This window comes from Petromyzon marinus, chromosome 11 (assembly GCF_048934315.1).
Source record: "Petromyzon marinus isolate PM22_M1 ecotype Great Lakes invasive population chromosome 11, UKy_Petmar_22M1.pri1.0, whole genome shotgun sequence".
NCBI classification, from domain to species: Eukaryota; Metazoa; Chordata; class Hyperoartia; order Petromyzontiformes; family Petromyzontidae; genus Petromyzon; species Petromyzon marinus.
Genome location: NC_133677.1, coordinates 9549937 through 9563034, shown reverse-complemented (window position 1 = coordinate 9563034; position 13098 = coordinate 9549937). Strand labels below are relative to the sequence as shown.

The following is a 13098-nucleotide window of genomic DNA, read 5'->3' as shown; positions in this document are numbered from 1 at the left end:
TGCCGAATGAATAGCCCACAGTAGGGATAACGTTGTCCCACCGCAAAGCCGCATATAACGAATTTACAGCGAATAAGCTCTTTTGATGGCCATGAGCCAGTGGTAGAAATTCAACATTCTCACGGCAAGGACAAATTTATATTTAAGAATCGTCAATATTAATCATGTTATCGGGACATAACTGCTAAATGCACAAAGAGTTATGTTGTAATGTGTGAACCAATAGAGCAGAAATAGGACCTTTGGTTTTAAACCTTCGGGGGTTATTTTTTATGAATTAACATTTTTTTGTTAACATACAAAGCTGCAGACGTAACTTGTATGACTATGCAGCAGATATTCTATAATGTGTGAGCTCTGAAGGTGATTGACCCGGAGGCCTCTTAAACAATGACCTTTCAGGGAATACGCTCATCCAAGCGTGTGACACAATTTAAATCAAGTGAGGTGGAAAAGCTATTGTGAAATTCTGGCTGCTGCTTATGCCACCGACTCATTTGTATACCTTCAGCGCATATTAAATGTAATATGCTCAATATAATCCATGTGAAAACAAGTATTCTTCACAGATTGATTATAAAAGTCTGAGATTTAAGCAACATTTTCCATCCTTGCTCACTATGCAGTAAAAGTGCATTATCCGAAGTGATTTCTAGCTATCCATATGTTTACTTACTAAGGATTATACATAAAACAATAAAACTCAGATCCCCCCAAAAACAACACTTTGGCCCTTGTTTATACTAGAAGAACACTAGATCATGACCATCTTTCTTACAATAAATGTATTACCATTTAGCCTTCCTTATGGGTCGCGTCTCATAAGGATTACAATTAAAGTTCGTCAATTGTGTGTGGTGGGATAAAGTGTGCACACTCCAACCTCTTGTTAAATGTCTGGCTAGTATGGAAGAGTTGACAAATATATCATATACAGTATAGGGTTCTAGTGGCAGCCCTTCTGCCAGTATAACAGATGCACAAGCATTTAATTTAGTAGGATAGCAAGCCTGTTTGCTTAAGAGGTCTTTTGGAACCAGAAGAAATATCAACCTCTAGTTTCTGCCACCAAACTGGTGGTGAATGTTCGTACAATAATGGCCGTTTGACAAAGTTCATGACAGTCTGCATGCCAATATTGGCATGGGACGTTCCTCCACTGGCTAACACAGCAGCATCATTCCTTTAAAATTATTCATTATCATCATGGCATCACTCCCATAGGCAGCATACACTGTCGATGTTTAAAATTATTTTCATTCATTGTGTCATGCAATCCACATACATTACAACAATGTTTACTAACATTTGAATTTGATAACATTTACACTTGGTACCCAGTTGGGTGAGCTCCATCATTTTTCAAATGGGTGATTCAGCGTTTACACATGCATAAATACGATCCCTTAGGTCAGGGGTTGAATTCATACATGCACATATGTTGTGCAAATGTTAGGAAGATAATCAGATGCTATACTTTGACACTAAAAATGTTAGAGTTTAGGTTAAGAAAAATATAACTGATGTTTATTGATCATGGAATGTATTGATCATACTTGCTGTCCATATGAGTAATACAAATTTATTACAAACTAGTTCATAAAGCCTATCTTCGCCAGGCAAACGCTTTCAATAAATATAATTTACCTGATTATTTTTTACAATATTTATCTACGATCAGACACTAACAACTACTCCAAAAAAATATATTTTCCGCAAAAAACAAAAATTGTTGAAAACTTTATTCAACTTTTTATTTTAAAGATGTACCCATTGGAACCCACTCAATATAAAGATTCCGTTCATTTATTAGAAAGAACAAAACATTTATGAACTTAATATTCTATGAGGGGAAGTGCCTATATTTTACCATTTTCGAATTATTCAGATTTGAACATCATATAATGCGTATTTTTTTCGATCAAAACCACTTTAATCTGATATAGCTGAAAAACAATAAATGATAGAACAATGCTTCTCACTTTAATTTTATTTGCTGTTTAACGCTATATCAAACGAATCTCATATTTAGAATGGTTTATGAATGACACGCGCAAACATGTTTATGGGGCACTTAACATCGAGTTTTGGGGCCTTAAAATGAAAAATCTAGGATTTCCTGTTGTTTGTGCCCTAAAAGCTACCTGTGTACCAAATTTCAGCTTTCTACCTTGTCGGGAAGTACCCTAGAGGTTCTTGAGACATACAGATTAAGGTCTTTAATTATATAGATTTTGGTTTCATATGGGTGTACATTGCTTTTATAATGGCAGGAAATTATGCGACAGTTTTCGGAATGTAGAATTTCTATTAGTTCAAGGCTACACATGGAGATGACTGCCTGATACCCATTTGATAATTGAAGGCATATCACCTTTTTTGAGACTTCATAATATGAGAACAGAACTTAAGATATAAATTTGTCATTTGTTGAAAACATTGAAATATTTTGTAAGCTATATATTTTTGTTGAGGTATATATTATTTGCCATTGACGTAAATAAAAGAACGGTTAATTTGACAGTGGAATCTCTCAAACCTTAGAACCATCAGTTACAGTTTCAAGTATCCCCTGATAATAGGATGATAGCACAAAAGGGTTCACTCCCAATGCCTACTCAATGGGCCTCACCCGCAATAAAACACCGTTCACTGGACCAGTTAATAATCTGTGGCCTGGAACCATTGATGTTTTTAGATGCTCCCAGGGCTAAATATTTTACCAGCAGCCCATTTTAAGAGGATTTTTTTGTGCAATCGTGGTGTGCTACTTAACAGAGGCCTCTTTGAAACTGTGCAAGCAAAAAAAATCCTCCGAGGCGAAGAGGACGACGCTCATTTTTTCTCCACCTGCCTCGGGGCTAAAAGGCAGGATCACAAAAGTGCTGTCTCAGTACCCTGACATGGACATTAGCCCGAGGAGAAACACAGCCACCCATTTTCAAAAGGTCATACAGTGAGGGAAAAAAGTATTTGATCCCCTGCTGATTTTGTACGTTTGCCCACTGACAAAGAAATGATCAGTCTATAATTTTAATGGTAGGTTTATGTGAACAGTGAGAGACAGAATAACAACAACAAAAATCCAGAAAAACGCATGTCAAAAATGTTATAAATTGATTTGCATTTTAATGAGGGAAATAAGTATTTGCCCCCCTCTCAATCAGAAAAATTCTGGCTCCCAGGTGTCTTAAATACAGGTAACGAGCTGAGATTAGGAGCACACTCTTAAAGGGAGTGCTCCTAATCTCAGCTTGTTACCTGTATAAAAGACACCTGTCCACAGAAGCAATCAATCAGATTCCAAACTCTCCACCATGGCCAAGACCAAATAGCTCTCCAAGGATGTCAGGGACAAGATTGTAGACCTACACAAGGCTGGAATGGGCTACAAGACCATTGCCAAGCAGCTTGGTGAGAAGGTGACAACACTTGGTGCGATTATTCGCAAATGGAAGAAACACAAAAGAACTGTCAATCTCCCTCAGCCTGGGGCTCCATGCAAGATCTCACCTTGTGGAGTTGCAATGATCAAGAGAACGGTGAGGAATCAGCCCAGAACTACACGGGAGGATCTTGTCAATGATCTCAAGGCAGCTGGGACCATAGTCACCAAGAAAACAATTGGTAACACACTACGCCGTGAAGGACTGAAATCCTGCAGCGCCCGCAAGGTCCCCCTGCTCAAGAAACCACATATACATGCCCGTCTGAATTTTGCCAATGAACATCTGAATGATTCAGAGGACAACTGGGTGAAAGTGTTGTGGTCAGATGAGACCAAAATGGAGCTCTTTGGCATAAACTCAACTCACCGTGCTTGGAGGAGGAATGCTGCCTATGACCCCAAGAACACCATCCCCACCGTCAAACATGGAGGTGGAAACATTATGCTTTGGGGGTGTTTTTCTGCTAAGGGGACAGGACAACTTCACCACATCAAAGGGACGATGGATGGGGCCATGTACCGTCAAATCTTGGGTGAGAACCTCCTTCCCTCAGCCAGGGCATTGAAAATGGGTCGTGGATGGTAATTCTAGCATGACAATGACCCAAAACACACGGCCAAGGCAACAAAGGAGTGGCTCAAGAAGAAGCACATTAAGGTCCTGGAGTGGCTTAGCCAGTCTCCAGACCTTATTCCCATAGAAAATCTGTGGAGGGAGCTGAAGGTTCGAGTTGCCAAACGTCAGCCTCGAAACCTTAATGACTTGAAGATCTGCAAAGAGGAGTGGGACAAAATCCCTCCTGAGATTTGTGCAAACCTGGTGGCCAACTACAAGAAACGTCTGACCTCTGTGATTGCCAACAAGGGTTTTGCCACCAAGTACTAAGTCATGTTTTGCAGAGGGGTCAAATACTTATTTCCCTCATTAAAATGCAAATCAATTTATAACATTTTTGACATGCGTTTTTCTGGACTTTTGTTGTTATTCTGTCTCTCACTGTTAAAATAAAACTACCATTAAAATTATAGACTGATCATTTTTTTGTCAGTGGGCAAACGTACAAAATGAGCAGGGGATCAAATACTTTTTTCCCTCACTGTACACACACACTTAAAATAAATCCCCGCTGCAGCTATGCTGATGTAAGTTGTGTGCATAGGCTTAAACTACAATTGATGCACAGTTAATATTTCTGAATGTGTAGGCAGTCACTACGCAGCCCGATTTATTTTATTCAGAACCAAGCGAAAGCATACCTCTTTGACCACAGACACTTAATTTTAAGTATCATTGCATGTCCAGTGTATGTTTCTGTTTTATTTAAAAGGTTATATTACATTAAATTACACTATAATTTCAATGCCTGTTTAACTTATAAAAGACAGCGTTTTTTATGGATTTTTTACATGAATAAAAAACTTTACACATCATTCCATAATATTGTGCAGCAATTGAAAGCCCTTGTTGATATATAAATGTGGCGATTTGGGAAGAGTCAAATCTCTTCGGGAATCTCAAAAATGATTTCAGATTTCCAGAAAGCATCCATTTTCTGCAATACGCATATAGCGATTGCGCAAATAAATCTTTGAAATTGAAGTGCATGTCAACAGTTCAGGGGGGCATCAGGCAGTAAATCACAAACCCCAAAATGCTCTTCAATTTCATAGGCGAGCGTAATTTTCACATATTTAACTGCAAGGCAAAGCTTTAATAATGTTGGGAGACACTTGCTATTTGCCCGGTTTAATAAACAAACTCTGCTTCCCATAAGGATCGCAGCCTCAATTTAAGGGAATGCAATTTAGATAAGGAAATGCACTGCATAAATTGGATGTTACAATTTAAACCGAACACTACACTTCAAATGTTTTTATAATTTATTAAAATTAGCAGATGCACGCACACACACACCATGAACTGCATATAAAAGATACATAGCAATGAGAATCTCATACATTTGAAAATATCAAATTACAAATACATAGTTTCTGAACTCTGTTCTTAAACACATTTGTATTTAAACTAAGCGTAACAAACAACATTGGATATAATTACCCAGCAGTTGCACCTATAGGCGTTCAGTTCAACAGAAAGTATTAATTTTGATTTAAAAAAATATTCTTTAAATGCTCACAATACAAACACATTACTCTGTTTATTCTAGGATGTGCCATGGATGTCCATCAAGAGTAGGAGAATGATGGTCTTTGGTAAGGTACATGAAAATTGTCAATCCACTACGGGTTTGAGGCCTCCCCATGTGGGTGTTTGGCCATACTTCGCCATACTGGTCAGTGCTGATTTGTGAAAGGGGGGACTGCGAACAGTTCAGATGTCACTGAACACTTATGTCAGCTGTGGATATCATACTCAGGTCGTCAGGGTCACAACACAGTGCACTTACCACTGTGCTACTGGTCCAATCCATTTTTATGTATAATTCCTACTAAGGCAAATGTAATCTTATAACCAAGCCATCAAGTCAAGCATGAGGTTGTTCAATAATAAATTGTGTGATATTAACCACTAAGGCACAGTCATGCCTTGGTTGATCTTTAGCCAAACCAATGTATTGTAGATGTTATCATGTGTATTGTTCAATTTGGAAACAAAAAATAATCGTGCATCACGTGCAATTTTGTATGGCACTTTAAAGCAGTATAAACATTTGAACCACAACATCCGTGCATTATAATGTGATAAATCCAAAATTATACGTAAGGATACCACTAACAATATATAATGGGTGAGCAGCGGTGCAGTGCTTATTGCACTGCACTATGAACCCAGTGACAGTTTGATTGCTGCCCATGGCCCACATCAGTGGTGAGTGATATCTGAACTGATCACATGCAGCAAAACCACACTGACTAACGTGGTGCAGTACGGTCAAACAGCCTACTTGACCTAACACGGTTAAGGGGAGGCCTTCATTCAGTAGTGGATTTCCAAATTAAGTATCATTGTTCATATTATTTCATTATTACTATTATTAAGAATATACTGTACTGGTCAATACATTTTGCATTCTACTTGTCAAATATTCTGGGTACTTTGAAGACATTCGGATGCATGTACTGTCCCAAAAAAAAACATCGCTGCTAATGTTTTATATAAATACAGCTTTGCTCCTCGGGGGTAAGGAAGCAATCTCCATTTCAAGCTAGCCTCCTGTGCACATGCTATAATGAAAAGGACCTTTCATTTAAAGAGCAACGCTTACCACCTATTTGGGCATCGCACACTTGATTGCTAATCACACCGTCGTTTTTGATGTGAAAAGCGGAATGGGGAGAGAAGTGTGCTATAGGATGTACAAAAAAGTGGCAAGTGAAAAAATGTCAAGCATGCAAAGGACATGTCTTGCTGTGTCATCATTAGACTACTGGTTATCAAAGTTGCAAGTGAGCTCGCTAGTGAATTCAGTTTATAGAAACGATGATTCGATGACTACATCCCATTTTAAAGCTTTGTGTGGAATAACCAACACAAAATGGTCATTCATGACCTCAAAAACTAATTTACAAAAGTGTGGTATTGTGTACAATTGGTTCTTCGTACATTTAATTTCCATACAAGGACAGTCAAATATCTGCTTCAAAGAGGTTTAGACTAGAAACATATAACATTTTTTTATCCAGATTATCATCTGCCCATCAAACAGGTTGTTGCAATCTATAAAAAAAATGTGACTTCAGATTTATCTAAGACGTCAATCGGACACGGCTAATAGATTGAAAGCAGTAAACCGATATATAGACGAATGAAAATATTACATTTGTAGAGATCTTAATGAATCAGATGCCAAGCAGCTACTGCACACTCCTGTTGAATGTAGCATGCTGTCAAATTTAACACGCCATCTCATAGGCAATGTAGCTTGGCCTTTGACTCAGCTAGTGGTAATAAACACAAAGCTTTTTAGATGAGGTCAATTCAAGGGCTGGAACCAGCCTGCCAGTGAGAGTATTCGATTTTATATCACGTAAGAGCTAGATGCATTACTGGATGCATTTTTCAATCCACTGCTGGATGAAGCCCGCCCCCACCTCCATGCCATGCAAGTTGTGTGGGGGTTGTTTTATCCATACTTTACCACGTTGGTCAGTGCGGGTTGGTGAAGGCAGACAGCAAAAACACGGGAGCATAGTATAATGCAATATATTTTTTTCTGTGCTATGCTTTGCTGCCCAAAACATATCCCTACAGCTAACACCTGTTTTATGACTGGTCGCCCATCCAAATCAAAAGCCTAACCATGCTTCGCTACCAAGATCTGATTAAAACGGGTGCATTTTGGGTGATTTGGGCATAGTCTGCATCTAAATTACCAAAATATTTAAAACGTTGGTGATTTTTGATGCTGGGAATGTTTTGTGAGTTACATTTTTAAAACGTTTGTGAAAATTATGTATCTAAATATACCATGTCATTACTCACCAGTTTAGGTGTAATGCTCTTAGATTAACGGGTCAATTTTGCTCAGCAGCAGCTGATTAAGGAACTGATACACATTCTGTTGCTATTCGTCTACCAACGACAAAGAAACCCCAATAAACAATCCACAGATAAAACCAACACACCATAAATGTTGCGAATGTTCATAAATGGATTTTGAACATGCGGCTACAACTATTTTAAATATATTTGTGAAGCAATGCACTCCATTGGCCAATTGTGCACAACACAGTGCCGGCTACAGTGCCCGTTCCTAAGCAACGACATGAATAAAACTCCAAAATCTGACATTTTGACGATGCAGCACTACTGGAAGGAACGAACCTATTGGTTTCATATTGTCGCTTTATTTTTCCAATATGAAATGCCTGCGCTGTAGTAAGACCTCAATAAATGTAAAACTGGAAACCTTGGTCTTACATCCCTCACCATTATGAGCAAGGTTAATCTCTAGCTCTGTGGATCACTTACAGGGTGCTTGTTTATGGTCTTGTGTGGCTTGTGTGTTTATGTTAAATAATGGACAAAAACTATCTGTCCTACGCTGTGGTTTGCTTATCTCACACACAATACCCTGCCAGGTGATCAGTAACAGGGAATGGTGGGAATATTTGTACGCTGCTTAACGCGGCATATTTTGTAGCAGCAGTGGAGTGCTTCAAATCCCAGGTAATGATTTCCTAAGACTGTGGTAACCACGTTGCAGATAAGAAGTATCTGAGCAGGAGAGATTATTTTTTAAATGCACGCACATCTAGTGATCGTGATGTCTAGTGAGGGCTAAACATATCCTGACCTTGATTTATTGGGCTCAGATTGCTCGTGACCCGAGTGTAACTTGATGGCTGTCTAATGCAAACCTGTTGTCTTTTACGTCTATTATGCTGCCATTTTATATAAGTAATCCAAGTGATGATTATACAATCTGTTTTGTTAAATAGCATGCAATTAACTTAACACAAACTATATTTATAATTAAGATACCCATCATTCAAATGAAATGACAGTCTCATATTAAATGCAAAATTCATCAAAGATAAGACAAAACGTGTAGCTTCTTTCTGTCAGAATTCATAGTATACTATTCAGCACAACTGCATCTGCAAATCTTGTGAAATCAATTGTTTGTATTTGAATTTACATTTTCTCATTTTAATATTCCTCTCAAATTCTTATACATGTATAGCACATTTGTCAATTTACTGCTGGATAAAGGCCTGTCCATAACATTTGAGTTGTGGGTGTTTATGGCGCACTGAGATCCTTGGATGAATTGCGCCTAATAAATGAAAATTATTAATCATTGTTATTGCTGCTATCTGATCATACTTCACCACGCTAGTCAATGCGGGTTAGTGAAGAAGGGGAGCATATGACAGCAGAGGAAGTACACTACAACAGTGTTTCTCCTGCAAGGCCCTATGCAAGGCAGCAACCTACAACCCGACGTGCACAGCAGTCACTCATCCAAGCACTATCCTGGCTCATCCCTGCTTTGCTCATGAAATATGACGTGACTGGGCTTATACCATATAATATGGCCATGTTAGCATTTGTATGCAGTATTTTTTTATTACTATTTATGTTTCTCATATAGTACTATATATTTAGACAATATTCCTATAAATAAAACATTATATTGTGCTCTGATTTGGTTATTTACGTGTAACTAATATGGTACTAGGCTGCAAGATTTAACATGCAATGCATAAAAAAGTAATATTAATCTTTTGAAGCTCACCTGCTAAAATACATAATCAGTTTTACATCTGAATTTAATGGTTCAAGTATTAGGGGGATTTCCAAACCCTCATTTAATTCAACATAGAAAATCCTAAAGATTGCACAAACAGCATTGCTTCAAGCTAGCACACTTTTTAAAAATATATGTACAGTATGTACAGCACACGTATGGATTTGTAAGCAGTCACATTTAAACATGTTATACATACAACTTGTATCGTTTTGTGTAAAAGGCTTTATAGCTTATACGAAAGCTTCATATACTATCAGACACATGAAACATGTTAATAACGATGCTACATTTTGTTGGTTACAGCTCCATATTATTATTAGCATCGACATCACTTAACAACAATACATTTAGTGTCTAAAAAAAAACCATATCCACGCAAATTGCGTTAAGCAAAAACTATTTCCCCATAAATAATGTAACTATAAAGTTTGGCGATATACGATGTACTACGCACACAAATATGGCAGAACAAATAACGGAGTGTACCTTGCCACGTTACTGTATCATTCTGCGTACTGTTTCGTACAACTCAGCCGCACAGCTCTAGAAAGTAGTTAATCGTCAACCACTCAAAAACCGCGTTATAACGGGCGCATTTTACTACATAATGGGCCCGGAAGAACCGCGTTATAGAAAAAACGCGTTGTGAGAACCGTATAAAGAAGGCAAGAGAGAGGTGGAGACAGACAGGGCAACTATATAAAATAAAACGTTTTGCTGGCTGGCTGGATGGGCAAGTTACGAATCATATTTTGTTTAAATAGCACAAAGGGGAGAAAACTATTTGTGTTGGATGGATGTGTCCTAAATAAAATATCTGCAGCTTGAAAACATCTACCCACCTCTCTTTAACTGCTGTGATAAGGAACCATAAAATAGCACAATGTATCTCGAATCACGTTTGCCATCAACTCATGCACAGTTGATTTATTCACCAATTTTGTGCAGCCCATTGCCCATTTTTAAAGAAGTCACCCCTGCAATGAGCACAAACGTTTCGTGACAGAAGTGACTATATGCATGTGCAACACTTGGTAATATGCGCATGCAGAACTGTTATCTTGCCAATGAATTGGGTCATATATGCACTTAAGAGGCCATCATCAACCATGAACATTCTCATTCCCCCACATTAACGTTGACAAAAACACACTCCATTCCACGATGTCTATCTCAATCCCGTGTTCTGGTACCACCAGGTATATATTGTCAATTGTTTAAGCGTTTCCCTGGTGTGATGGAATGTACTGCTAAACCTGCGCTTTACATGTAGGGTTTGTGGATCAGGGATACGAGGTAGTTAATTGACAGCAGTGCAGCAATTTGGATGCTATCAGTACGGACTATAGAGCAGTATCCCTTCAATATGCAAATGTGTTCTCCAGATAATGTCCTTTCCGCACACATACAAAACCATTCATCAAACAGAAAAGGATTAAACATCCCAAATCAATACCCTCCAAAAAAAGTGTTATAATAATTTCACCAGGCATGTTGCTATGACAAACACAGCACTGGTTATGAAGGAGGTTTGATGCAATGGTCAATAGCAGCTGGTTTTAGATTTCATAAACAGTTGTGGGTTGGAAAGGTGAAAACTCATAGACATGTCTTATATTCAGCATCATATTCCTTTGTCAGAGGCGGTGTTGAGTTTGTGAAAGGGCAGACTAAAAGGCCATATTCAGTTTTACTATTCTGAATAGTGTTGTATGTGTGCTCTTTCCATAAATGTATTTTAAAAAGTGATAGATTGAGTACACCTATGTTAAGATGGGACATATATGAGTTCACCCCTGTATTAAACAAAAAACTCCCTGATTGTTAATTCGTGGTGTAAAGGTCTGACCATTGACAACTGCTTTTACAACCAATGTATGACAAATCAAAGACTGTGGCAGCATCAGGTGAAAACACACACAAGGAGCCTCCTTCCTCTCCATCCATCACCATATGGACCAGGACAGTTAATTACAGTTAAATAGCTCGGTCTTTCGGTGATGGAGAGTTAATATTCATTGCTCATGTCAAACACCACACATAAATGCTAAGGTGATGGTGAATGGCTTAAATACATATGTAGAGGAGTACCGTGAGTACTCAATGAGAGGGGAGCGCGGGAAAAGGGCGAGCCAGAGGGAGGAGCCGGCCGGGGGGGATAAAAGGGACCTCGCGAGAGAGATTAGGGGGTCATTGGGGAGAAGAGCCTGCGGGAAGACGTCTCGGGCCACCGCCAAGGGAGCTACAGGTCAAGGAGGTCTCATCTCGTCGCCGGCGGTGTTGGTTGATCCCCTGCTGGAGAAGACGAGTGTGGAGGCCTTGGGGTAGCTGTAGTACGCGGTGTGTCAGGGGTGGGACGTCCGTGGGAAGGACGGAGATTAGTGTGCACCCGCCATGGGTGGAAGTGTCAGGGGGAGAGAGTGTAAAGGGGGTAGTGCGTGAGAGTAAATAAACAGCAAGCAGCCCTGAGCAAGAATCTCGTCTCCGTCTGATTCACTACATTGGTGTCGGAAGTGACCGTCAAACCTTCGCTGGCGTTATGTCAAAAGCGGCGGCAAAGCGCAAGAAAGTACCTGTGGTGCAGTCGGACGATGAGGACACCGTTGATATCGTCCTCACGACACCCCCGGAGTCAGGGACCCCGGAGATGCACCCCGCTGAGCTGCTGCTGCCGGCGCAGGAGGCAGCTGAAGTTGTTCGTCAGCCGCCTGGCGACAGAGAGCTGGCAGGAGGTCGCCGGCCAACTCGGCCAAGTTGGGCAGCTGCTCGCATCGGCCGTGCAGCTGGTCACCCGCATGTCCTCAGCGGGACTCCAGCAGGACGCAGCACCAGCGAGTCGGAGCGGCGGGTTCCTGCCAACTTTTCATACGGCTGCGGCGGTTCCCACCATTTCTTCGACTGCGGTGGCCCCTGCCAATTCTTCTTCCGGGGCGCCGGTTTCCGCAAATGACGTCACGAATGCGACGCAGCACTTGGGCGCCATTTCTGCTGCCGAGCGTCTGCCGCCGATCACTGAGCCTGCAACGCTTACGCGCCGATTTTTTTAAATCGCCGCCTGCCCCCAGTCCGCCAATTCACCGCGACTGGAGGGGACTGGACGGCCTTTCAGTGCCGCTTCGAGGCGGCCTATGCTTCCGTGGGATGGTCGACCGGGGAGGCGTTGAGAGCCCTGCCGACGGCCTTGGACGATGACTCCCTGGCCGTGTTCAACGCCATCCCACCAGCTGATCGGGCGACGCTTTCTCAGATGGCCGCTATTTTTCAAGCCGCCATCTAGCGCACGCCGTAAGTTCCTGCTGCGGAGGCGGGGGGAGGCCGAGACGCCTGTCGCCTTCCGCAGCGCACTGTTGGCGCTCGGTCGGGCGGCCTACCCCAAGATGGACGGGGCGGCGCTCGACTCGCTGGCGGCTTCTCTCGCTGGCGCGGGAGTTG

The 13098-nt window shown here is 40.8% G+C and overlaps 1 protein-coding gene across 2 annotated transcripts in view; it reads right to left on the bottom strand.

The window, feature by feature from the left end:
- Nucleotides 1–13098, bottom strand: part of PACRGL (parkin coregulated like) — a 41449-nt gene that overhangs the window by 1617 nt on the left and 26734 nt on the right. The window lies entirely within an intron of this gene.